The sequence below is a fragment of the Canis lupus genome, chromosome 7, assembly GCF_048164855.1.
Source record: "Canis lupus baileyi chromosome 7, mCanLup2.hap1, whole genome shotgun sequence".
In the NCBI taxonomy this organism is placed as follows: domain Eukaryota; kingdom Metazoa; phylum Chordata; class Mammalia; order Carnivora; family Canidae; genus Canis; species Canis lupus.
The window spans coordinates 37,148,027-37,173,011 of NC_132844.1; the positions used below are offsets into that span (position 1 = coordinate 37,148,027).

Genomic DNA, 24,985 nt, shown 5'->3' on the forward strand with positions numbered 1-24,985 from the left:
TCTTCTGCAAATATTTTCTTCTAGCATCTTTTGCAGAGCAGAGGTTTTAGTATATGTGCTGCCGAAGCGAGCACCAGAGCAGAGGTTTTAAATTTTAATGAAATCCAGCTTATCAATTATTTCTTTAATGGATTTTATCATTGATGTTGCATTTAAAAAGTCACCACCGATATACACAGTGGAATACTACTCAGCAATAAGAATGAAATCTTGCCATTTGTGACAACATGGATGGACCTTGGTATTATGCCAAGTGGAATAACTCAGAGAAAGACAAATACTGTATGATTTCACTTGTATGTGGAATCTAAAAAACAAAACAAAACAGAAACCAAACTCATAGATACAGAGAACAAATTGGTGGTCAACAAAGGTGAACTGTGGGGGTGAGCAAAATGGGTGAAGGTATCAAAAGGTACAAATTTCTAGTTATAAATAAGCTTTGGGGGTCTAATATATTGTATGGTGATTATAATTAATAGTACTGTATTTTTGAAAGTTAAGAAAGCTAAGAAAGTAGATCTTAAAGGTTCTCATTACAAAAAAAGGAAAAAAAATTTGTTGTGCTACGTGTGGTAACAGATGTTAACTAGACTTACTGCGGTGATCATTTTGCAATAAATAAATATGAATGTTGAATCATGTTATATACCTGAAATGAATATAATGTTATATGTCAATTATACCTGAATAAAAATAGTAAATAAAAAGTTATCATGGACCCAATGTCATCTAAATTTTCTCCTATGTTATCTACTAGGAGTTTTATAGTTTTACATTTTATTTAGCTGTATGATGTTTTTTTTTTGTATGTAGTTATCCAGTTTTTCCATAACTATTTGTTGAAAAATCTATCTTTTCTTCATTGTGTTCCTTTTACTTCTTTGTCAAAAATAAGTTGACACTACTTTATGTGGGTCTATTTCTGAACTCTCTATTCTGTTTTGTTGATCTCTTTGTCCATTTTTTTTTTTTTTTTGCCAATGCCACATTCTCTTGATTACTATAGCTTTATAGTAAGTCTTGAAGTCAAGTAGTATTAGTCCTCTGACTTTTTTTCCATCTTATTTTAATATGCACTTCTCAAGTTAGGTAGACCATCTCATATACTTGTAAGTCATTTATTTTCCTTTTCTGTGAATAGCCTAAATGTGTTCTATGTCCATTTTTCTATTGAGAGATCCCTATCCTGTTTTTGTTTATTTGGAATATATATATATATATATATATATATATATATATATATATATATATATATATATTTATTTATAGTTTTCAAGTATTTTCTTCAAATCTGTTATCAATTTGATAACACTGTGTTGTTACTTTTTATTTTTTAAAAAATTGAGATATAACAATATCATTTTTATATTGACATATAACATAATTGATGTATAACATAATAGCTTCAGGTGTACAACATGATTTAGTATTTGTATGTATGTATTGCAAAATGGTCACCATAATAAGTCTAGTTAACATCCATCACCACACATAGTTACAATATTTTTCTTTGTAATGAGAACTTTTAGGATCTACTCTCAGCAACTTTCAAATATACTATACAGTATTTTTAGCTATAGTCACCATACTGTATATTAGATCCCCAGTATTTATTTATTTCTGTAAGGTTTATTTATTTGAAAGACAGAGAGAGTACACTTGTGAGAGAGAGAGTAGGCGGAGAGGGAAAGAATCTCAAGCAGACTCCCTGGTGAGTATGGGCTTGATCCCATGACCCTGAGATTGTGACCTGAGGGGAAATCAACAGTCAGATGCTCAACCAACTGAGCCACCCAGGCACCGCCCTTATTTGTAATTAGAGGTTTTTACCTTTTGACACCCTCACCCATTTCTCCCATCTCCTATCCATGCCCCCTCTAGCAACCTCTCATTTGTTAAAAGAACTCCTTAAGTTTTAGGTATTTGAGACATATATAAAAAATTATTTGTTTATCTAAAATTAAAATAAAACTGGGCATCTTGTATTTTATCTGGCAATCCTGACTATGAGGATTTTCTGTTATTCCAGACCCTCTTCTTTGCAAGGGTTTCCTGTGAAGGACCATTTCTGTCAATATGCTTCTATATTGTAAATAGACAATTCTCTCTTTATATTTAGCTGGGAACCAATTCTACAGTACATGGATAATCAGTCAATTCTCCTTGGGCATCTTTTAAGAGCATAGCTAAAAAGCACAGGCCCTGCCATATTAAACATTTGACACTCTTGTTTTACCTACTGCCCTTTTAACCTAACATAGGGACATTCCCCCCTTTCTGTTAAGAACGGTCACATCTTTGTGAATTTGGGAAATTTCTAGTTTCAGGAGTTAATCCCATTTTTGGCCACTAGGTAGAGCTAAAATATTATTTATGCTGATTCTTACGTACCCTATTTCTAGATGACCCGTTTAAGAGGTAAATGGCCTTTGCCTTACAATGTTTTTATTTTGATTTATTTTTAAACTTTTATTAAATTATTATTTTTTAAGTAAACTATACCCTCTCAAATTGGGGCTCAAACAACCCTGAGATCAAGAGTCTTACGCTCTACTGACAGCCTCCCTGTCTTACAATTTTTAAGACACTTTTTCCAAGTAGGTGTCTTCTTAAAATTCCCAACAAATCATCAAGTACATAAAAGATAAAGAGGAAAGAGAGGAGCTTTCAAGTTCATCTACCAGTCATGTTTCAGTATAATAAGTATCACTTCTTTTTTTTTTTTTTTTAAGTATCACTTCTTGTGGGTAAGTCTCACAACTGTGCTCAGCATTTGGGGGAGTTCTGTGTTCAGTCAGCCTTCCTTTGCAATCGGTCTAAGATGGTTTAGGTGGCTTTAGCCAAAGATCAAGAACAGTTCCTTTTCTTTACCAGGAAGAAACTGATTGTTCCTTTTAAAGATTTATTTATTTAAGAGAGAGTGCACACCCCTGTGAGTGGAGGCAGGGGGAGAGGCAGAGGACAGACTCCCCAAGCAGACTTCCTGTTGAGTGCAGAGCCCCACCTGGGATTCAGTCCCAGGACTCTGGTCATGACCTGAGCCAAAACCAAGAGTTGGACGTTCAACTGACTAAGCCACCCTCCTGATTGTTTCTTTTAAAATAGCAGTGAGTGAGTATAAGATTGAGAACTTTATAGACTGATATTATTTAAAAAGTTTTTTTTTTTTGTGAAGATCCTTTTATTTGCTACTCAGGATATTATTATTATTATTATTATTATTATTATTATTATTTAAATATTTTGTTTATTTGACAGAGAGAGAGCACAAGCAGGGGGAGCAGCAGAGGGAGAGGGAGAAGTAGGCTCTCCGATGACCAGGGAGCCTGATGTGGGGCTCCATCCCAGGACCCTGGGACCATGACCTGAGCTGAAGGCAGATGCTTCACTGGCTGAGCCACCCAGGCATCCCTCAGGGGTATTATTTAGTAATAATTAGATATCTCAACCTGCTAAGTCTAGCTAGTTTAGGTACAATAGCTGCTGAGAACTGTGGCTCTGCAGTAGGGAAGCAGTTACCACAGTGTCTGTTTTAATTCCAAAACAAAAACAAATCAAGAGCAACATCAACTACTAGTGACAAAAAACATCCCAAACTCTGGCATTTTGATTATCTTGGACAGCTTTCTTCTCTGTAAATGTACTTTTGTTGGGCTTTTTCAGCTATTAGAATGTCTTCCAAGATTTCATTACCACCTTTATTTTTTTTTAATATATTTTTAAAAATTTTTATTTATTTATGATAGTCACACACACACACACAGAGAGAGAGAGAGAGGCAGAGACACAGGCAGAGAGAGAAGCAGGCTCCATGCACCGGGAGCCCGATGTGGGATTCGATCCCGGGTCTCCAGGATCGCGCCCTGGGCCAAAGGCAGGCGCTAAACCGCTGTGCCACCCAGGGATCCCTCATTACCACCTTTATGGATCCTAATTTATGAAGCAGTATGCTAGACTGGCAGATAGATTAATTTTCCCTCTGCATCAAAAAATGATGTATAGGGATCCCTGGGTGGCACAGCGGTTTGGCGCCTGCCTTTGGCCCAGAGCGCGATCCTGGAGACCCGGGATCGAGTCCCACCTCGGGCTCCCGGTGCATGGAGCCTGCTTCTCCCTCTGCCTATGTCTCTGCCTCTCTCTCTCTCTCTCTCTCTCTCTGTGTGACTATCATAAATAAATAAAAATAAATGATGTATTTTATTTAAAACAAAACTTTTTCTAAAACAAGATGTGATTGGGTTTTTGTTTGTTTTTTCATTCAGCAAGTCTGTATTACACACTGTTCCAGGCATGTACTAGTAAACCATAAGGCAGGAAACTCATGGGATTTATAGTCTGCTCATTACAAGGAAGACTGTTATTCTGGGTAAAAGATTTAAAAAGACATCTTGAGATTAGAGAATCGACTAAAATGTAATTATTGTCATTTTTAAATGGGCTTTTTTTCTTCTGTAGGAAGTGTGCCAAATTATCCAATTAATGTTGTATTTTTTTTAACACACACATACAAACATAAACAGTACAGAAGGATATAAGATGACAAGTAAATTCCTTTTCCTAACCCACTCTTCTTTTATTTTTTAAAATTTTTATTTATTTATTTTATTTTATTTTTCTAGCCCACTCTTCTTCATAACCTACTCTCAGACTTTTTTTTCTTTCCTATAACTAGGCATATAGATTTTTTTTTTTAATTTTTATTTATTTATGATAGTCACAGAGAGAGAGAGAGAGAGAGGCAGAGACACAGGCAGAGGGAGAAGCAGGCTCCATGCACCGGGAGCCCGACGTGGGATTCGATCCCGGGTCTCCAGGATCGCGCCCTGGGCCAAAGGCAGGCGCCAAACCGCTGCGCCACCCAGGGATCCCAGGCATATAGATTTAAGTCATTCTTTTTCTTAAACTTTTTATTATGAAAATTTTAAACAAATATATTTGTTGCAGTTAACCAAGAGTGACATGTTATTATTAGATAAAGTACATACTTTATTATATTTAGTTATTATTACTATTTTTTACCTATTATGCCTTTTCTGTTCCAGGATCCCATCCAGGGTAGTTTATATTTAATGATCAGTCCTTAGGCTCCTCTTGACTGTGACATTTTTGCAGATTTTTATTGGTTTAGATGACCTTGACACTTTTGAGGACTACTAGTCAGGTATATTGTAGGCTGCCCCTCTACTGGAATTTGTGTGATTTTTTTTTTTCACAATTAGACTGGAGTTGTAGGTTTTTGGAGGAAGATCACAGAGGTCAAGTGCCCTTTCATCACATCACGTCAAAGGTATATACTATTTTTTAAAAAAGATTTATTTGTCATTTATTCATGAGAAACAGAGAGAGAGAGAGAGAGGCAGAGACATAGGCAGAGGGAGAAGCAGGCTCTTCGCAGGAGCCCGGTGCGGGACTCAATCCCGGATCCTGGGATCAGGCCCTGAGCTGAAGGCAGATGCTCAACCACTGAGCCACCCAGACATCCCAAGGTATATACTATTAATATGATTTATGACTGTTGATGTTGACCTTGGTCACCTGGCTTAAGCAGTGTTTGTCAGGATTCTCTACTATAGAGGTATCTTCCCTGCTGTGCTTCCCCCCAACCCCCTTCATGCTAAACTCTTAGGAAGGGAGTAAGCAAGCATAGCCCAAACTTAAGGAGTGAGGAGTTATGTTTAGAGTGAAATATCCACATAATTGTTTTGAAATTCTGCATAGACTTGTCTGTTCTGTTATTTATTTTTTTTAAAGATTTTATTTATTTATTCATACACACACACACACACACACACACACACACACAGAGGCAGAGGCACAGGCAGAGGGAGAAGCAGGCTCCACGCAGGGAGCCCTACGTGGGACTTGATCCCAGGTCTCCAGGATCACACCCTGGACTGAAGGCGGCGCTAGACCACTGAGCCACCCGGGCTGCCCTGCGTTTATTATTTTATGCAATAATTTCTGTATATCTGTATAGACTCATGGGTATTTATTTTATACTTTGGGTTATCATCCAATATTTTTTTTATTTTGTTCAAATTATTCTAGCTTTGGCCATTGAGAACTCTTTCAGTTGGCTTTTGTGTTCCTTCAATGTCTGTCTATCTATTTATCTAAAACTTCTTTATTTTCTGGCACTTCAAGGTATTCCAGGCTTATTTTGTATATTTCCTGCCCACCCCTAGAATCAGCCAATTTTCCAGTGAGCCCTTTTAATGGAGAATGGTATTCTATTAGCACATGGGTGCTAATAGAATACCATTCTATTCTAATGTGCACTCCATTAGCACATGGGTGCTAGATGTGCTTGTTGCTACTGGAATGTTGTTTCTTTTAGGCGGTCTCAGTTGACAGAGCAAATAAATGTTTAAGAGTTTACTAATCCTTATGTATATATAAATATTTCTATATTAACCATCTGTATCTATTAAATTAAGCTTGAATTCTCACTGATGTCTTTGACTCTAATCCATTACTATATAGATCATTCTGTGTGGTATAGATCATTACTTATTTATAAATTCTTACTCCAACAATGAGAAGCCTGGTTCTCACCATCCACTATCCATTTACTTCATTGTTCCTGTCCAGTATGTATAGCAGTATCAGAACTGTTAATCTGTACCTTCATGGGAAACAACTTTATCAACTAGAGTACACTGCTTGTGTGCAGTTTCTTTTGCTTTTAGGTTTATAGATTTCATTCATTTTCAAAGTTACTTAGGTCAGCACCTTTCCTTCCCTTCCCTTTTCAATGACTTATTTCATACATTTGCAATACAGGTAGATTCTCATGTCACAGTCTGATTTATTTTCTGAGATTTCCCCAACCTCCTAAATTATTTCCTTCTCCTACTTCCTCCTCTCCCTCTTCCTCCCCTTCTTCCCCTCCCCTCTTCTTCTTCTTCTTCTTTTTTTTTTTTTTTTTTTTCATGCAAGCAGGGGTGGAGGGCGGGCAGAGAGACAGAGAGAGAGAATCAAGAGAATCTTAAGCAGGCTCCATACCCAGCTCTGAGGCCCATGCAAGGCTCCAATCTCACAGCCCCTGAGATCATGACCTGAACTGACTCTTCCAAGAGTCAGTTGCTTAAGCAACTGAGCAACCCAGGAGCCCCAGTGATTTCTTTTTAATTTGTATAAAGGTCCATTCTTTGTGCTATCAAGTTCTGTGGCTTGACAAATGAATACTGTCATACATCTAGCTTTATCATATCATACAGAATAGTTTCACTACCCTAATAATACCCTGTACTTAATCTATTCATCTCTTCCCCAAACCCCTTGCAATCACTGTCTCATAGATTTGCCTTTTCCAGAATGTTATATAGTTAAAATCATACAGTGTGTCACATTTTCAGACTCGTTTCTTTCACTTAGCAAAATGCATTTAAGGTTCCTCTGTAGCTTTCTGTGGCTTGATAGCACATTTCTTTTCATTGCCGAATAACAGTCCATTGTATGGAGGGACCACAGATTTTGTTGCTTTCTAATACATTGTATAGCTCTATTCACTCATTTTCTATGATGGACATGTAGGCTGCTTTCTTTGTTTCTTCCTTGGTTCTCCTTCCTGAAGGAGTATATATACTTCCTACTCTATTCATGTCACATGTCAAAGCCTAACGTCTTTTGGCCAACAAAATATGAAGATGTTTCCAGAGCTATTACATGTATCTGTCTTCTCATCTGCCATATGACCGGCATGTCTTACATGGAGGCTGTCCCTTTTGGTAGATCCAAGAGTGAAGACAACTTACAGATAAATATGAAAAAGAAAACTTTGTGGTTGTAAGTCACTGAGATTTTGTGGTTCTTTGCTACACATATAGCAAAAGGAAGCTGACAAACATATCTCCAACTTTGCTTTTCTATTCTAGTGTCCCCTCCCCTCATCTTAGATTTTATTATTCTTTTGGAAAGCTGTGTCTGTAATTCATTCAGTAGAGGAGACATTGAAAGGATATTTATTTATTTATTTATTTATTTATAAGATTTTATTTGTTCACGAGAGACACACAGAGAGAGGCAGAGACACAGGCAGAGGGAGAAGTAGGCTCCATAACAGGAAGTCCAATGTGGGACTTGATTCCAGGTCTCCAAGACCACGCTCTGGGCTGAAGGCGGTGCTAAACCACTGAGCCGCTGGGGCAGCCCAGGATTTCTATTTGATATCTTGTTATTTAATTTTGGATTATTACATGTTTATAAAAATTTTTCTAAAGTATAAATCTATGCTTTTTAATTTTTTGGGAAGGGGTGGGTAATGAATTGCTTAGAGTTGCACTAATATAGTAGCTACTAGTCACATGTGACTATTTAGATTAAATTAAAAACTTAATTCCTGGGGTGGTTGAGTGGCTTAGTTGGTTAGCATCTGACTCTTGATTTTGGCTCAAGTCATGATCTCAGGGTCATGGGATTAAGTCTGGCGTTTGGCTCTGCACTCAGTGGAGAGTCTGCTTGGGAATATCTCTTCTTCTGCCTCTGTCCCTCCCCTGCGCTCTCTTTCTCTCTCTCTTTCAAATAAATAAATCTTAAAAAAAAAAGAAGAAACTCAATTCCTTATAGCAATAGCCATATTTCAGGTGCTCAATAGCCATATGTGACTACTGGCTACCATATTGGATAACACAAATATATAATTCCATCGTTGCAAAAAGAGAAAGTTCTCTTGGACAGTGCTGCTTTAGTGAGTTTGTTTGAGTTAATATATGCAAATTTGAGACCTGCACAGATTCCATGTCTTTAGTATGGCTCTCAAGTAAATCCCTTGCTGTAGTTAGTATGATGTATTTTATTTTGGGGTAAGTGTCTGACCTTGAAATAACTGAAAAATTATAAGCCTACAAAATTATGTGATTGCCTTAATTAACTTTGACCTTGGGTCCTAGACCCATTAACCTATGCAATGTCAAGCAGCAATGCCAGGAGAGAAGATAATTTTTAAAAATATATTTTAGTGCCTTTGGCTCCGAAATGCTATATCTTAAAAGTAGCTATTGTAAATGCATGAAGGCAAGTACATTAAAGAAGAAGCTGCCTCTCTCTTTTCTTATTCACCAATGGATATGTATGGGGGTGGGTGGGTAGGAAGGTAGGGGGAGGCATTTTTCCATGAAACATTGACATATAAAGATAATTCCAGCAATAGTTTAGGCCTAGTAGTCCTCAAATACTTGAACTCTTTTTTTTTTTCTAATTCTTGCAAGGAAAAGATGATTATTTTCCTTTTTAGGATGGAAAACTCAATCTCATATAAGTAAGTTGCCCAAGATCAACCAAGTTGACCAATTAGGACTTTAAGATCAGCCTAGTCCTATCCCATATACCACTTTCCCAATTAGTTCTTACTTCCCTGCTCTTTAATAGTTCTGTGATGGGGATCCCTGGGTGGCGCAGCGGTTTGGCGCCTGCCTTTGGCCCAGGGCGCGATCCTGGAGACCCAGGATCGAATCCCACATCAGGCTCCCGGTGCATGGAGCCTGCTTCTCCCTCTGCCTGTGTCTCTGCCTCTCTCTCTCTCTCTCTCTCTGTGACTATCATAAATAAATAAAAATTAAAAAAAAAATAGTTCTGTGATGGACTGTGAAGGCTGTTTGGGCCCTTCTAGTAGTCCTGCAGGTGTGCCAGGAGCCATCCAAACCCAGACCTGCAAATCAGGGGCTGCAGTGTTTATCAATAGCTGTAGCTCAGGCTCTTGGGCCACAATATAAATGGTCATACCTAGACCTGAAAATTACAACATGGTTGCAAGGAAAGAGAAAAGGTAAGGTGAAGGCCCAAAGAAAGGAGTGAAAAAGTGTGCTGGTGATTGAAGAAGTATTTTGTCTAAGGTGAGGAGGCCTCTTGCCTTGCAAGGCAGAGGAGGAAACTCAGAAATATTTAGTTTTGTTTGAATGTAATAGGAAACATAATCAGTGCTAAGGAGAGTAGACCAGGTATTTGATAAAGACAAGGTCCAGGAAATTAAATACAGACTCTGCAAAAAACTTCAACACTTAACCCTGCCCATCAAAATAGTGTCACTTATGTGTGAATTACAGCAGTTACACAACCACAACACAAACACCGCATATGTGTGTTTCACAAAGTTGATTAGAGGTTTATTTTTTTTTATTTTATTTTATTTTTTTAAAGATTTTATTTATTTATTCATGATAGTCACACAGAGAGAGAGAGGCAGAGACACAGGCAGAGGGAGAAGCAGGCTCCATGCAGGGAGCCCGATGCGGGATTCGATCCTGGGTCTCCAGGATCGCGCCCTGGGCCAAAGGCAGGCGCCAAACCGCTGCGCCACCCAGGGATCCCGAGGTTTATTTTTTAAAAAGATTATTTATTGAAGGGTGAGGGGCAGATCCCCACGAGGGGCTCTATTCCATGCCCCATGAGATCATGACCTGAACCCAAACCAAGAGTTGGTGGCTTAACCAACTGAGCCACCCAGGCGCCCCATCCGCGGTTTAAAGGCAGATGAGAAATTTTACCCAAATCCACCAGGCTGGTGAACCTGGCACAACCTAACGCTGAGGTGGTTCCAAAGAGCCAGGAATGGGTTTCACTCACAGCTGGGCTCAGTCCCCATCCTGCTCTGAGTCTGGAGGTACCGATGATCGCCAGGGATTACCTGGCGCCTGGGTGAGAGAAGCGAAGGAGGCTAAACCTGCTGGGCACCCTCAATGTTGGGAGCTGCCCAGGCGCAGAGCACAGGAGGGCGCCTGGGGGTTGGGGGTTGGACGGGTTAAGTGGGCTCAGGGCGGAGCTCATCGGCCTCTGAGGTTCCAGCGGACCTGCCTTGTCCTGGCATCATCAGCCTTCTGTTCACCTCCCTCTGGTGGAAGTCTGAGTCTGTAGTAGAGAATGCCCAGGTGGGGAATGTGGGGTCCTGTGGACAGCCCAGACCTTCCAGCCACAGGGCCTTGGGCCCAAGTGCAAATTCCCCTCTTTGAGCTTCAGTTCACTCCTAGCTGGTCACGATTTCAGCCGACTGGCCTCTGTCAAACTGTCGCTCAGTCAAGTCGACGCTGCTCAAGTCCTGCCGCCAGGATCTGCCCCCCCGAGGCAGGTGTTCCTGTGGCTGCGGGAGAACGGGGACCGGGGAGGACGCTTTGAAGACGGCCGAGTTCTAAGAGGCGGCGTGGATGCCGAATCATTCTTAAGCCGCCTCCCTTCTCCCCCTGTCCCCGATTCCGGACTCCGGATTCCCCGCCGGACACCCCAACCAGCTGGCCCCTCGGTGCGCGCGGCGCTTTCGCCCTCGGTTCTCCAGTCGCAGCCGTGTCGGCCTCGCGCGGCTGCACAGCAGGCCAGAGACCCTCGCAGGCGCGCGGCCAGGCGGGCCCGGGGGCCGTTCGGGACCCCCAGACGGCCGAGGGGGCGGAGTCCCGGCGGGGCCGGCGGGGAGCGCTCGGGCGCGGGGCCGAAGGAACCCCGCGGGGCGGCCGGGCCCGCCGAGCCCGCCGCCGGGCTCGCGCGAGCAGGTGCGGGTCGGAGGCGCGGCGGCCGAAGGGCGGGGGGCGGGCCCGGGGCGCGGTGACCCGCCGCGCGGCTCCTGCTCCCCGGCGGCGGCCTGAGGCTCCCCGCTCCCCGCACCCCGCTCCCCGCCGCGCGCCCCGGTTCCGAGCCCGTTGCTGGGCGACGCTCAGAACGCGGACGGGATGTCCGTCGAGTCCGGGATGCTTCCCACGTTGCTCGGCGGGGGCGCGCGGAGCTCCTGCCCTTCCGAGTCCTGCCAATGCATCTTTTCGGGGTGCCTGCCCTCGTTACCGCCCTCACGGGCTGGGGGCCTTAATCCAGGGGCTCTCGAAATTTCCTGGAGCTCTAAGCTATACCGTGATGCAGCCTGGATGGATTCCGACCCCGAGTGCTCCTTTCCTTCGTCACCTAAAGCCCAGAGCTGGTCCTTTCCCGCCGCGGGCTGTGCACCCGGAGCCGTGGGTGCCGGGGCTTGGCGTCCCCTTCCCTTCACAGGCCTGGAGGGCGAAATGCTGACGGCGGCCCAGAGGTGGTTCGGGGTCTTAATCGTGGTACACGTCATCCCGGGATGCGGAGCGCCGGGCTTCATCATTGGGTGGCCCTTTTACCAGTACCTTGCGACGCTCCTGACTGCGACAATGGCTTGTCAGCTTCGGATCCGCCAAAACCGAGGTAAGCAGCTTCAGGGGCCCTGGCAGGGCGCCCCACTTGTCCAGGGATTTCGCTTCCCGCATCTTTCTGGCTCACTTAGCTCTTTAGTGTGAGGGTCTGGGACAGTTCTGAAAGCAATCGCTAAACCTAAAAATCCCTGGGTGCGGGTCCTGGCGCCTGAGCAGGAAGCAAGAGATGCAGCTGGGAAGGAGTCTGTAGCTGGACCCAAATGAGGAAAATCTAGGATATCTGTGCATTTGGGCGTTAGAAGTCCCCAGTGAGTTCTCTGGGCAGCTCCTTTAGGGGGCCATCTTTTACCAAATCTCTGTTGTGGTCCCGTCCCCAAAAGATATACTAGGGCAGCGGATTTTAAAACGTAGTCCACGGGACCCACACAGTCAGGGTCACCTGGAACTCGTTAAAAATGCAAACTCTGGCGCCCAACACATACCCACAGAATCAGGAACTCTAGAGGTGGGGCTCTGTAATTTGTTTTAACAAGCCCTTCAGGTGATTCCGATGCATGCCAATGTTTGAAAACCACTGCTCTAGGGTTATTTCCACAAAACAACACAACCAGGTGGTATTATTTATTTATTTTTTATTTTTTTAGCACGAGCTCGGACCAGTCGGCTGCTATTTTCTGCGTGCTGCTAATTTCTGTGCAGACCTCGGGGACACTCAGTTTAAAGCTGGGGCCTATCCAGAATTCCTTATCCATAAGACATGCTTGTGGCTGACCTCAGACAGGAATGGCATTGCTGGGAGAAGTGTGGCCTGGAGATAGGAGGCCAAGGCTCCATCCACTTTTTTGTACAAAAGACAAATGAAGATGGGTGTGGGGGCAACTGTTTTTAATTGTGTCACGTTCAAGTTTTTGCAAACTGGAATTTTTAAAGAGACATTTCAATGGTTTTATAATAAATTATTTTCATTGGCTTAGTGTTGATCTGTGCTCCTTCCAGATTGTGATGGGAAGAAAGACAAAGATGTTTTCAAAAAGTGGTTTCAGCTTCTCATAGTTTGAGGGGCCTGTGTGAAAATTTTTTTGGAGTAGTTCCCCAATCCCTCCTGCTCTAGAATCAATCTTTCATGGCTGGGTCCCTACCAGTAAGACTGGAGAGTTTAAAAAGAGGGACTTGTCTGTTGGGAATACTGCCCAGGAGTCTAGTCAGATGAGGGCAAAGAATTGCTCCTTGATAAATGTACACAGAGCTTTCTGATAGCTTTTGTAGAACAGTTCAGTTACTGCTGTGAGGTTCTTTCTTAGAAACTAGATTGGAATGGGTTGAAGAATTTAGAGATGCACATGAAGTATGTATAGTGGACTTTTTTGGTAAGCAGAACTGATTTTTTTTCTTTGTAAATAAAATAAATAGATTTATTCATTCATTCATTCATTCATTCATTCATTCATTCATTCATTCATTCATTCATTCTAGACATAGAGAGAGAGAGCCAGAGACACAGGCAGAGGGAGGAGCAGGCCCCATGCAGGGAGTCTGACGTGGGACTAGATCCTGGAACTCCAGGATCACGCCCTGGGTGGAAGGAGCCACCCAGGCTGCTCTGCTCTTCTCTTCTCTTTTCTTCTTTTTTCTTTTCTTTCTTTCGTTCTTTCTTTTATTTCTTTTTTTTTTTTTAAGATTTTTATTTATTTGAGAGAAAGAGCATGGGGGGAGGACGGGAGGGGAGGGAGGGACAAACAGACTCCCTACTGAGCAGGGAGCCCCACTCAGGCTTGGGGCTTAATCCCAGGACCCCAGGATGATGACCTGAGCAAAAGGCAGACGCTTAACTGACTGAGCCATCCAGGTGCACCAAAACTTGGATACTTTGTGTTGTTAGGGAACAAAGAAATAGTTGGCAATGCAGAGTGAGCTTGTCATTTGCTGTGGAAAAGGGTAGAATGTTAGGTGGGGGCAGGGATGATAATCTAGAGGCAGATGGAGATAATTGAGGCCTTCAAGCCTCTGTGAAAGCAAGAAGGATGTAACCCAGAGCCCTGATGGAGGGACTAGCTCTGGCAGATATAGGAGCATATGTAACAGGAGGCCGGAGGGTGAGGATTCAGGGGGCTTTGTGGAGATTCATTCTCCCTGAAGAGAAAATACTCATATATACCTGTTTGATATCTGATTACTTATTCTAACATTTCTCTAAGAAAACTAAATACTTATATACTACTTCATAACTAATAAGCCAAATGTATTTACAAATGTAATCTCAAATTTTATATTAGATATTTTGAATGAAACTTCTAAAATTTTATTAAGTTACAGATCTAATATTTTAGATTCTCTTATATGCTAAAAACTTTAAAAAGGAGCCAAAAGGTTTTCAAAATACATTGGCTAGCATTTGAAAGTTTAAGTGCTAGGTATGTTGTTTTAGATGTGTGATCTTATTCAATATTTAAAACCATCTCATAAGATGGGTCCTCTGATCAATCTCTTGAAACTTAGCAACAGAGAAACTCTCAAAGAAACTAAGCAACTTGCCCATGGTCACACAGCCAGTGAGTGGCAGAGCTGGAATTGGATGTAGGCTCGTATATTGTCTTGCCTTCTAATTACAGTAAATGCAAAATAGCTTATACTTGTTTCATTAAAACCAGTTAGAGGGATCCCTGGGTGGCGCAGCGGTTTAGCGCCTGCCTTTGGCTCAGGGCGCGATCTTGGAGACCCGGGATCGAATCCCATGTCGGGCTCCCGGTACATGGAGCCTGCTTGTGTCTCTGCCTCTCTCTCTCTCTCTCTCTCTCTCTCTCTCTCTCTCTGTGTGTGACAATCGTAAATAAAAAAAAAAGAGAAGTGCTAGTATCAGGACTTTAGTTTTTTGATTATCTCTATACTTATTTTATTTTTAAAGATTTATTTATTCATGAATGACACACAGAGAGAGGCAGAGACATAGGCAGAGGGAGAAGCAGGCTCTTTGCAGGGAGCCGATGCAGGACTGGATCCCAGATCCTGGGATCACGACCTGAATCGAAGGCAGCGGCCTAACCGCTGAGCCACCCAGGTACCCTTACATACTTATTTATTTATTTACTTTTAAAAAGATTTTATTTATTTATTCATTCATGAGAGATACAGAGAGAGTGAGGCAGAGACACAGGCAGAGGGAGAAGCAGGCTCCATGCAGGGAGCCCGACGTGGGACTCAACCTCGGGTCTCCAGGATCACGCCCTAGGCGGAAGGCGGTGCTAAACTGCTGAGCCACCGGGGCTGCCCTATACTTACTTTAATACCTGAATGGGGGACAATTGTTTTATATATAATATTATATATATTCTCAGAGTTGCCATAATAATTACCAGGAAATATGTTAATGCTCTCTTTGGGTTTCAGTAAATTTTTAAGATCCCAAAAAGAAAATAAAATCATCTGAGATCAGACATACTGGTAACTGATGGATTCTGGCAGAAAACTGGACCTTGTTTCATAGGGTAGTTCTGTGAAATCTGAACCCATCATTAGGCTCACTGTCTTTCTACAGTCAAATCTAGCAACCACTCATTATGTCTTTGACCTCACAAAGATTTTACTTAAAATTTTAGTTTCGAGGAGTGCCTGGCTGGCTCAGTTGGTAGAGCATGGGTTTGTTTGTTTGTTTATTTATTTTAGAGCATGGGATTCTTGATCTTGGGGTGTAAGTTTGAGTCCCATGTTCGTTGTAGAGTTTACTTAAAAATTAGTCTCAAGGGACACCTGGGTGGGCTCAGTGGCTGAGCATCTGCCTTTGGCTCAGGTCATGATCACAGGGTCCTGGGATTGATTCCCGCATCAGGTTCCCCCCAGGGAGCCTGCTTCTCCCTCTGCCTAGGTCTCTGCCCCCCCCCCCCCACTCCTGAGCCAAAGACAGACATCCAACTGTTGAGCCACCCAGATGTCTCCCTTAAAGATTTTTAATTTTGACGTAATCTCTACACCCAATGCGGGGGTTTGAATTTATAACCCTGAGATCAAGAGTCACATGCTCTACCGACTGAGCCAGCCAGACACCTCTCTGCTAATGTAGTTTTTCTGTCTGAAGATCCAATTTAGGATCCCACATCATATTTAGTTATCAAGTCTCCTTAGTTTTTTCCCATCTTTGAGAGTTCCCCAGGCTTCCCCTTTCATGACCTTGACACTTAGGAAGAATTGCAGTCATTTTGTAAAGTCTCCCTCGGTTTGGATTTGAATGTTTTTTCATGATTAGATAGTTGGACATTATTGGGAATGATACCACAGAGACAATGTGACTGTATTTCTGTCATATTACATCCTATCAGGGAATATATGATGTCAGGATGTGCTACTGGTAAGGTAAACCTATCATTTGGCTAACCAATCACTTGCCTAGCTTCTCTACTATAAAGAGCTTGCAAATGGAAAAATAGTGATTGCTAAATATTTGAGGGGAGATAACACAGACTATATAAATACCTTGTTTCTGATTAAACCTTCACTTTCTAAGTTTAGCATCTGTTGGTAAATCTTGTCTGAGGCAATGATTACTGTGGTGTTTTAGTGATTTCTTATTTCTCTCATTTTATCTACATTTATTAATTGGAATCTTTCTGAGGAGTTGTTTGCAATTTATATTTGTATAGACTGTGGATTAAAAAGTTTTTTTTTTTTGGGGGGGGGGGCAGCCCGAATGGCTCAGCGGTTTAGTGCCACCTTCAGCCCAGGGCGTGATCCTGGAGACCCGGGATCGAGTCCCACATCGGGCTTCCTGCATGGAGCCTGCTTCTTCCCCTGCTTGTGTCTCTGCCTCTCTCATGAATAAATAAATAAAATATTAAAAAAAAAAGTTTTGGGGGGTATAACTCAATTAACTCAATACTATCTTATTTTTGTTGCTTTAGTTATCTCCCAACTTTGGCCATTTATTTCAGGTTGGCCGTGTTTCAATATATATACATTTCAATATATTTCCTTTTTTTTTCACACTTCCTTACTTTTTTGGCACCACAAGATGTTAAAATATTCAAATGAGTATATTTTTGCATATGCATATTTTATATATGCACATATATCAATATGTGGCAACACATTTTATATATTGATCTATATATTTTATTGTTTTTAAATTATTTTATTTCAGAAGGAGAGAAAACATTCAGAAATGTGGGGGGGGGGGAACTGGGGAGAGGGAAAGGGAGAGAATCCCAAGCAGACTGTGCTGAGCACCAGCTTGAGGTGGAGCTTCATCTTATGATCTGAATCAAAACCAGGAACTGGACGCTTAACCAACTGAGCCACCCAGAAGCCCCAGGAATTCCCTTGTGTTGCCCTTTTTATAACCACACTCACCTCCCTTTCCCCTTCTCTAAATCGTTCTTTGTAAGGTTTGAAGTAGGATCACATTTCTTATTTCCTTTTTTATTCAGTTATTTAAAAGTTACATTTATTGGGGCACCTGGGTGGCTCAGTCTGTTAAGCATCTGTCTTCACCTCAGAACATGATCCCAGGGTCCTGGGATCGAGCCCTGCATTGGGGCTCCCTACACAGTAGGGAGTCTGCTTTTCCCTCTCCCTCTGCTTCCCCTGCTTGTGCTAATAAATAAGATCTTTTTTTTTTTTTTTTTAAAGTTGTTTTAAGTAATCTCTACACTCCACATGGGGCTCAAACTCACAACCCCGAGATCAATGCTCTTCCAATGGAGCCAGCCTGGTGAACCTTTTCATTTCCCTTATAAATGATATGTTCAACTGCCCTAGCACCATTTATGTAAGACTATCCTTTCCCCACTTCTTTGAAGTGCCTTTTCTGTTGTAAATCAAGTCTCCAAATGTGTTTTTTTTTTTTTTAGGGTTCTTTGTTTTATTGGTGCGCGCGCGCGTGTGTGTGTGTATATATTTAAGATTTTATTTATTTCTTCATGAGAGACACAGAGAGAAGGCAGAGATGTAGGCAGAGGGAGAAGCAGGGTCCCTGCAGAAAGCCCGATGTGGGACTTGATCCTGGAATTCTGGGATCACGCCCTGAACTGAAGGCAGACACTCAACTGCTGAGTCATGCAGGCATCCCATTGGTGTATATTCTTACACCAGAACCCACTGTCCAAATTATTGCAGTTTTTGAAATGTCTACAAGGGTCTAGATATATCGTAGAAAAGCTCTACATTCTTATTTTTCTTCTACAGGAGTGTCTTGCTATTCTTAGCTCCCTTTTATTTCTAAATACTTGTAGAATCAGCTTGCCATTTTCTACAAAAGGACCTACTGTGTTTTTGAATAATGTTGCATGATCGGCTCTCTCAAATGGCACTCCTAGTCTGAATTTTTCTGGTACTCTTTATTCTCTCAAAAACTAATTTTCACCTCTTTTACTTTTAATGCTTGGCCAATGTCCTTGCCTCATCCTCCTCAGAAGTCACCAATCTGCATTTCTCTTACCCTCCTTCCACCAACTCTTAAGATTTATGATACCTCATTCTATAAGAAATATAGTGAATTCACACTGAAATTATTTTTTCTAGCTCTATCACAAAAAGCAGCACCTGCAGTTTGGTCCCTATCGGTATTCCTATGAACACCTACCTCAGGTTTGGGTCTCTATTACTCTTCTGGAAGGGGCCAGGACACAAGGACACAAGGAGAGTGGCCTTTGACTCTGTTACATCCTGCATGAAATAAGGAGTGGAAATGCCTAGCAGACAATGTCCAGGTTTGATTTTTTTACCCTCTATTTCTGACTGGAAGTGTGCAACACCAACTTGGTAACTAGTGATCTCTGAAAGATCTGAGGCTGAGTGGCTGTTAATGAGAGTGCTGAGAACCCTGGGCTGTCTTGCCTCACCAAGAATTACAGTTTGGGTTCCTGGGAAGCAGACTCTGTGATGCCTATCCATGTGCAGGTGCTCATCAGGGATCAACATTTGGGGAGGGGAGGAAAAGGAGGCCAGATGGGGCAGATGGTACTCCCCCCTGCATCAGGCAGTGGATGTGGGATGCCTTGGGAAAGCATTCCTCTGTGAGGCAGCTCTCTTCACTGGAGGCTGGACCCATATTGTTGACAGCTGAGGGCTTTCTGCCTCAAGCTCTTCAGCCTGGGTTCATTCTTGAAGGATGATTGGATTGACATCATCCAGAGCTCATCACATTGAAGTTTCTTCCTTCATTATGAATAAACACAGGCTTTGTCTAATGCCACTAACTGAGCCTAGAAAAGCAAGATTTATGCTGGGCACTTCATGAAAGATTAGACAAGTTTAATACACAGGAGGAGGAATGTGGGAAGGTGAAAGCAACATATGGTTCTTCAAAATACTTATGTACTGCTTTTTGTCATGAAAAGTTCTGCATGCTTGTCTTTAAGATTTCTTTAGGGAATAGAAGAGACAGGACTCTAGGTACCTTAACTGATAAATAAAAAGTTGATCTTGTGAATGACTGTCATTTCAGGTATAAATGAGGGGAGAAGTTCATAGTTCTTCACAGTTCTGAATGTTTATATAGTTCAAGATAAGAAATCCTTAAGAGCAGAGAGTGAGAAGTCGGTGTGGGTAATATCTAATTATTACCACTATCTAAACTATGTAAGGGACCATTTTAGATATCCCCTTTGATATATTTGTCAGAGCTCTAAATTTTTCCTTTACTGCTCAAAGAAACAAATGAACAAACAACAGCAATAAGTAAACTAAACTAAGCAAGAAACAGGGTCTCTTACTCCCTGTGATGTTCTGGTATCATCTGGCTGCAGGGTGTCTGGGAGTAGGTACAGAATTCTCACTGGCTACTCAAATGGGTTGTAAGTCTGGCCTTTTTTGAGTAGGAGGTTTTGCCAAATTGTGTAGATACATAACCTTAATAGTTTTTCCCTTTCTCTTTTTAAGTATGGTTATCCACAGTAAATTAAAAAAAATTGGACAGCTTTGGAAACAGCCTAAACTCACTGAGCCAAAAGGCCTTTCATTTACCTTTAAAGAACTAGCCAGGAATGTGATTAAGATAAGACTTCATTCTGGGCACAGGAGGCTCAATGGTTGAGCACCTGCCTTTGGCTCAGGTCATGATCCCAGAGTCCTGGGATCAACTCCTCCATCAGGCTCCTCGGATGGAGCCTGCTTCTCCCTCTGCCCATGTCTCTGCCTCTCTTTCTGTGTCTCTCACAAATGAATGAATGAATAAATAAGTATCTTGGAGAGAGGGGTGGAGACTTCATTCCACCTGGTGGCTAACTTTGGGATCAGGTCCAGGAACTAAGAATTGACCAAGTTTGGAAATGTCATAATTATTTTTAAAATAATTTAAAAAATAATCAAATAATGACAGGAAAAAATTGTAATAAGCACACAAAAGGGCAGAGGCGCCAAACCATGAGAATCTGTGTACAGTCTTTGCCAGGGCTTGTGCGGTTCCTGCCAAGACTTTCAAAGGAGATCAGTAACATAGGTACAACATAGTTGTCTTTCTATGGCAAAATGAGCCCTGTGGAAATTTAGAGAGGGATACTTAAAATGCTGATCCTCATCTTTCATAAGCAGTCTTTGAAAAGAGGAAGGTTTCCAGTGGTGGTGGAGCCTAATATCTCAAGAGAAAGGGCAGCCAAGAGCAGATCTGAAGTCTGACATTTATGCCCTGTGGAGGAAGCCACTGCCACCCAGCAGTGGTTCTAGAGCTCCAGAGATCCTTGAGTGGGTGAACGAGGGGTGTGCGTGCATGTGTGTGTGTTTGGGGGAAGTTGTAGATCCCTTCTGTTCTGCAGTTATCAGAAAGAATGAAAACAAAGGAGATCAACATTCAACTCTAAAAATCAGAGAAAACAAAAAAAAAATAAAAAAAAAATCAGAGAAAACAGAATGGATAATCTTGAAACAAAGCAAATAAAATGGTTAAAGCAGAAACTAATGGAATATGAAACCAAAAGCTGGTTTTTAAAAAGACTGATAAGAGAATCTATATTGATGCAAATAAATGACTGAATAAGTAAATGAGGGAGAAGAGACAAATCTTTTTTTTTTTTTTTTTTTTAGAAGAGACAAATCTATGTAGAACTCCAAGTAGTTTATCCAGATACTGTGCCTGTGGGAAGGTGAACATAACTCCTTGCTCTGTAAGTGTGGACTGCACACAGTGACTTCCTTCCAAGCGTACAGTATGGGAAGGGGGATGTGTGAGCAGTGGAGAAGCCTGTCAAAGACAACCTCAGCTAGGTGATCAAGGCCAACATCGAAAGTGAAGTCATTTGATAGCATGTACATTTGAGACGATGTGACAAAGTGGCAGGTTACCTCTGTAGTCTTTCCCCAAACCTGTAACTCCAGTCTAATCTTGAGAAAAAAGAAAATCAGACAAATTACAATAAAGGGGCATCTAATAATATACCCGGCCAGTACTCCCTAAAATTGTCAATGTAATCAAAAGCAAGGAAAGTCTGAGAAACTGCAACAGACATGAGGAGCCTAAAGTGAAATGATAACTAAATGTAATGTGGAATTCTGGAACATAAAAAGGACATCTGGTAAAAAATAAGAACATCCAAATGAAGTATGGACTTCAGTTAATAATAATGCATCAATATTGACTCATCAATTGTGTTAAAAAATAAACTGAAGCATATTAAAATTTTAATAATAGTTTGAGTAAAAATTCGAATCAGGCAGCATCTAATCTAGCAGATAGAAAGGAGCTCTATGGAGCTCTACAAAATCAAAGACTCTGGGATGCCTGGGTGGTTCAGCGGTTTAGCGCCTGCCTTCCACCCAGGATGTGATCCCAGGATCGAGTCCCACATCGGACACCCTGCATGGAGCCTGCTTCTCTCTCTGCCTATCTGTGTCTCTCATGAATAAATAAAATCTTTAAAAAAAAAACAAAATCAAAGACTTTTATGGGGTGCCTGGGTGGCACAGTTGGTTAAGTGTCTGTCTTCAGCTCAAGTCATGATCCCATGGTTCTGGGATCCAGTCTTGTGTAGTGCTCCGGGTTCATCAAGGAGTCTGTTTCTCCCTCTGCCTTCCACCCACCCCTCCGCCCCTTTGCATGCTTGCGCTCTCTCTCAAATAAATAAAGTTTCAGTTTGGTGACATGGAACTTAGCATAAGCAACTTCATTTTGGACCTGCTGTCTTGTTTTTAACAACTACAATACATATATCATACTAATAGATGTTAATAGGGGAAACTAGGATAAATCATCTTTGATTTTTCTGTATGTCCAAAATTAGTCTAAAAATTATTAAAAAAAAAAAAAAGTAGGGCAGCCCAGGTGGCTCAGTGGTTTAGCGCCTGCCTTCCACCCAGGGCATGATCCTGGAGGCCTGGGATCGAGTTCTGTATTGGGCTCCCTTCATGGAGCCTGCTTCTCCCTTTGCCTCTCTCTCTCTCTTTCTCTCTGTGTCTCTCATGAATAAATAAATAAATCTTTAAAAAAATTAAAAAAAAGGAAAAATTCTGGCAAGCCTTACCAAAAAAGAGCAAAGATACAGATAAGACCTAGTATGAAGAGGGGTAAATATTGACAAACACCACAGGACTTAAAAAAAATTAGACTACCTTTCCAGGAAGCATGGGACTCTGTGCTACCCCATGGCTGCCATGGGCCTCAGGAAGGGATACAAGGTGACTGAGAACGTGAGCTAGCCGAGGCACAGCTGCTACTACCATGGGGGCCTCACCAAGCATATCGAGTTCCTGAGACAAGATCTGGGAGGTGTGTAGCTTTGCTATGCCACTGGAACTAAGGACAAGCCGGCCTGGGGATTCATCTAGAAAACAGTAAACACACAACTGCAGGAAGAGAGTGGAGCAGAGCACTGTCCTGGCTATGTGAGGAAAGCAGCTGCCAAGGACTAAGCCCTCTCCCACGTCTGTGCATAATAAAACCTTTTCAGGAGAAAAACAATAAGGCCAAGCAAAATTCATAATTAGCAGTGGCAACCAGACCCTCTAAAATCTTTAAAGGGCTAAGAGAGAATAAGTCAGTAGAAGACTGTTTATATAGGAAAACTCTCCTTTTAAGAACACAGGTGAGGGATCCCTGGGTGGCGCAGCGGTTTAGCACCTGCCTTTGGCCAGGGCACGATCCTGGAGACCCGGGATCGAATCCCATGTTGGGCTCCCGGTGCATAGAGCCTGCTTCTCCTTCTGCCTGTGTCTCTGCCTCTCCCTCTCTCTCTGTGTGACTATCATAAATAAATAAAAAAATTAAAAAAAAAAAAGAACACAGGTGGAATGAAGGTATTTTCCAGGGGAAAAATAAAGAGTTTGTCATCTAATAAGCCCTCATGAATGGAACTTTTAAAAGGATATACTTTAGGACAAAGAAAAATGTTCCCAAGCTGGAGGTTCCAAGCAAAGCGGCAGATGGAGCAGATTATCTAATTTTACATTTAAAACCCCATTAGATTCCAGTAGTAAAGAGATTAAAATAAAAAAAGACATGAAACCTAAGAACTAGGGAGCACATGATAGAAGAAAATGATATCTTGAAAGGTGAAGATGGATGGACTAATTGATTTAGGATTAGCTTTCTCAAATAGCTAAGCCAATTCAACTTGTGTTGGAGTTTTAAAATGTCCAGGACCTGGAGGTTGCTGGGGGTTGGAGATAGCAGCATTTAGAATTAAGTGAAAGGTTTTTGAGAGTTCACCTCTCTGATCCCTGCTGTTACACCAGGCAGCTGTCCATCTTCCACTCTGGGAGGGAACTACCTTTATTCTCTGGGGAAGGTAAAACAAAGGGAGAATTAGGGTGCAGACACCATACCTTAAACAAAAGGATTACGTGGGCAACTGCTTACTGATTACTCAAAGCTGAGATACTTAGCTTTCTTCCCTTAACTGGCTCCCAGAACTTTGGAGCTGAGCTTTTACTATCTAGGTAGGATACTTCAGGATTCCCCTCCAGGGAATCTGATGAGCTCACGATACTGACATGAGGGTTGTTCCTCAGCCAAGGGAACATTTTACAGTGGAGCTCAAAGTTGTCAAGTTGTACCCATGGGCTAAAGGCTTTTAATCTTGAGGGGGAGCAGAATATGCTACCCCAGAACATACCACTTTGACATAGAGTGCTTTAGGTTGGAGGTAACAGACCCCGCAGACTCATGAAGAGCTTTTCACCTCCCCTTAACTGTCTAAAAGAATTTCAGTAAGGTGCCCATACAGAAGAGAGCTTATTACCAGAGAGAACTTTTTATGCCAGAAAGACTTATCTATAACGCACGGCAAACATTTGTTTACCAAACATTTGCTCCTCTAGTTATTTTCCTATGAATTGTCTTCCAATCCTTTAAAGCCTGAGACCCCTTGGACAGCCCGGGTGGCTCAGTGGTTTAGTGCCGGCTTCAGCCCAGGGCGTGATTCTGAAGACCAGGGATTGAGTCCCACGTCGGGCTCCCTGCATGGAGCCTGCTTCTCCCTCCACAGAACGTTCTCTGTGGCAAGGGGCCAGTTTCAGACCCCAGGCTCTAGATGACAAGGTCTCAAGGAACCTGAATGCTGCCCTAGACTGAGACTACCTTAAATCTGATTTCCTAAGAGTCTGTCTGATGCTGGCCAAGCTGAGTAATACGGAGGATCATTAACTTTCCACATTCAAGCCTGGGTAGGTCTTTAAGGCCTTACCGGGTTCAAGTGGTAGCCCATTGCTGAGGCCCAATGTGAAGCCTGGCCTTTCTCCCCTAGGTCATGTGGCATGAACCAGAGCCAGAGGAGCTTCCCTAGAGCCTCACTTACTATGCTGAGAGGCTAGTGACTAATCCTGGCCACTCCTGACAGGGCTGCATGGGTGGGCCCTAAGCAGCTATTGCCAGAGGCATTTAAAAACGCAGCCAGTTGCTTCCTCAGATTTTAGGCTGAATCTGGAGTACCATGTTATTGTTAAGGGAAAGGGGAAAAAATGGTTCAATAAATTTT

General features: G+C 42.1%; 1 protein-coding gene across 1 annotated transcript in view; it reads left to right on the forward strand.

Moving 5' to 3' along the window:
• The window catches only part of LOC140636778 (developmental pluripotency-associated 5 protein-like), a 45,300-nt gene that overhangs the window by 10,868 nt on the left and 9,447 nt on the right, over positions 1-24,985 (forward strand). The gene's annotated exons all lie outside the window — the stretch shown is intronic.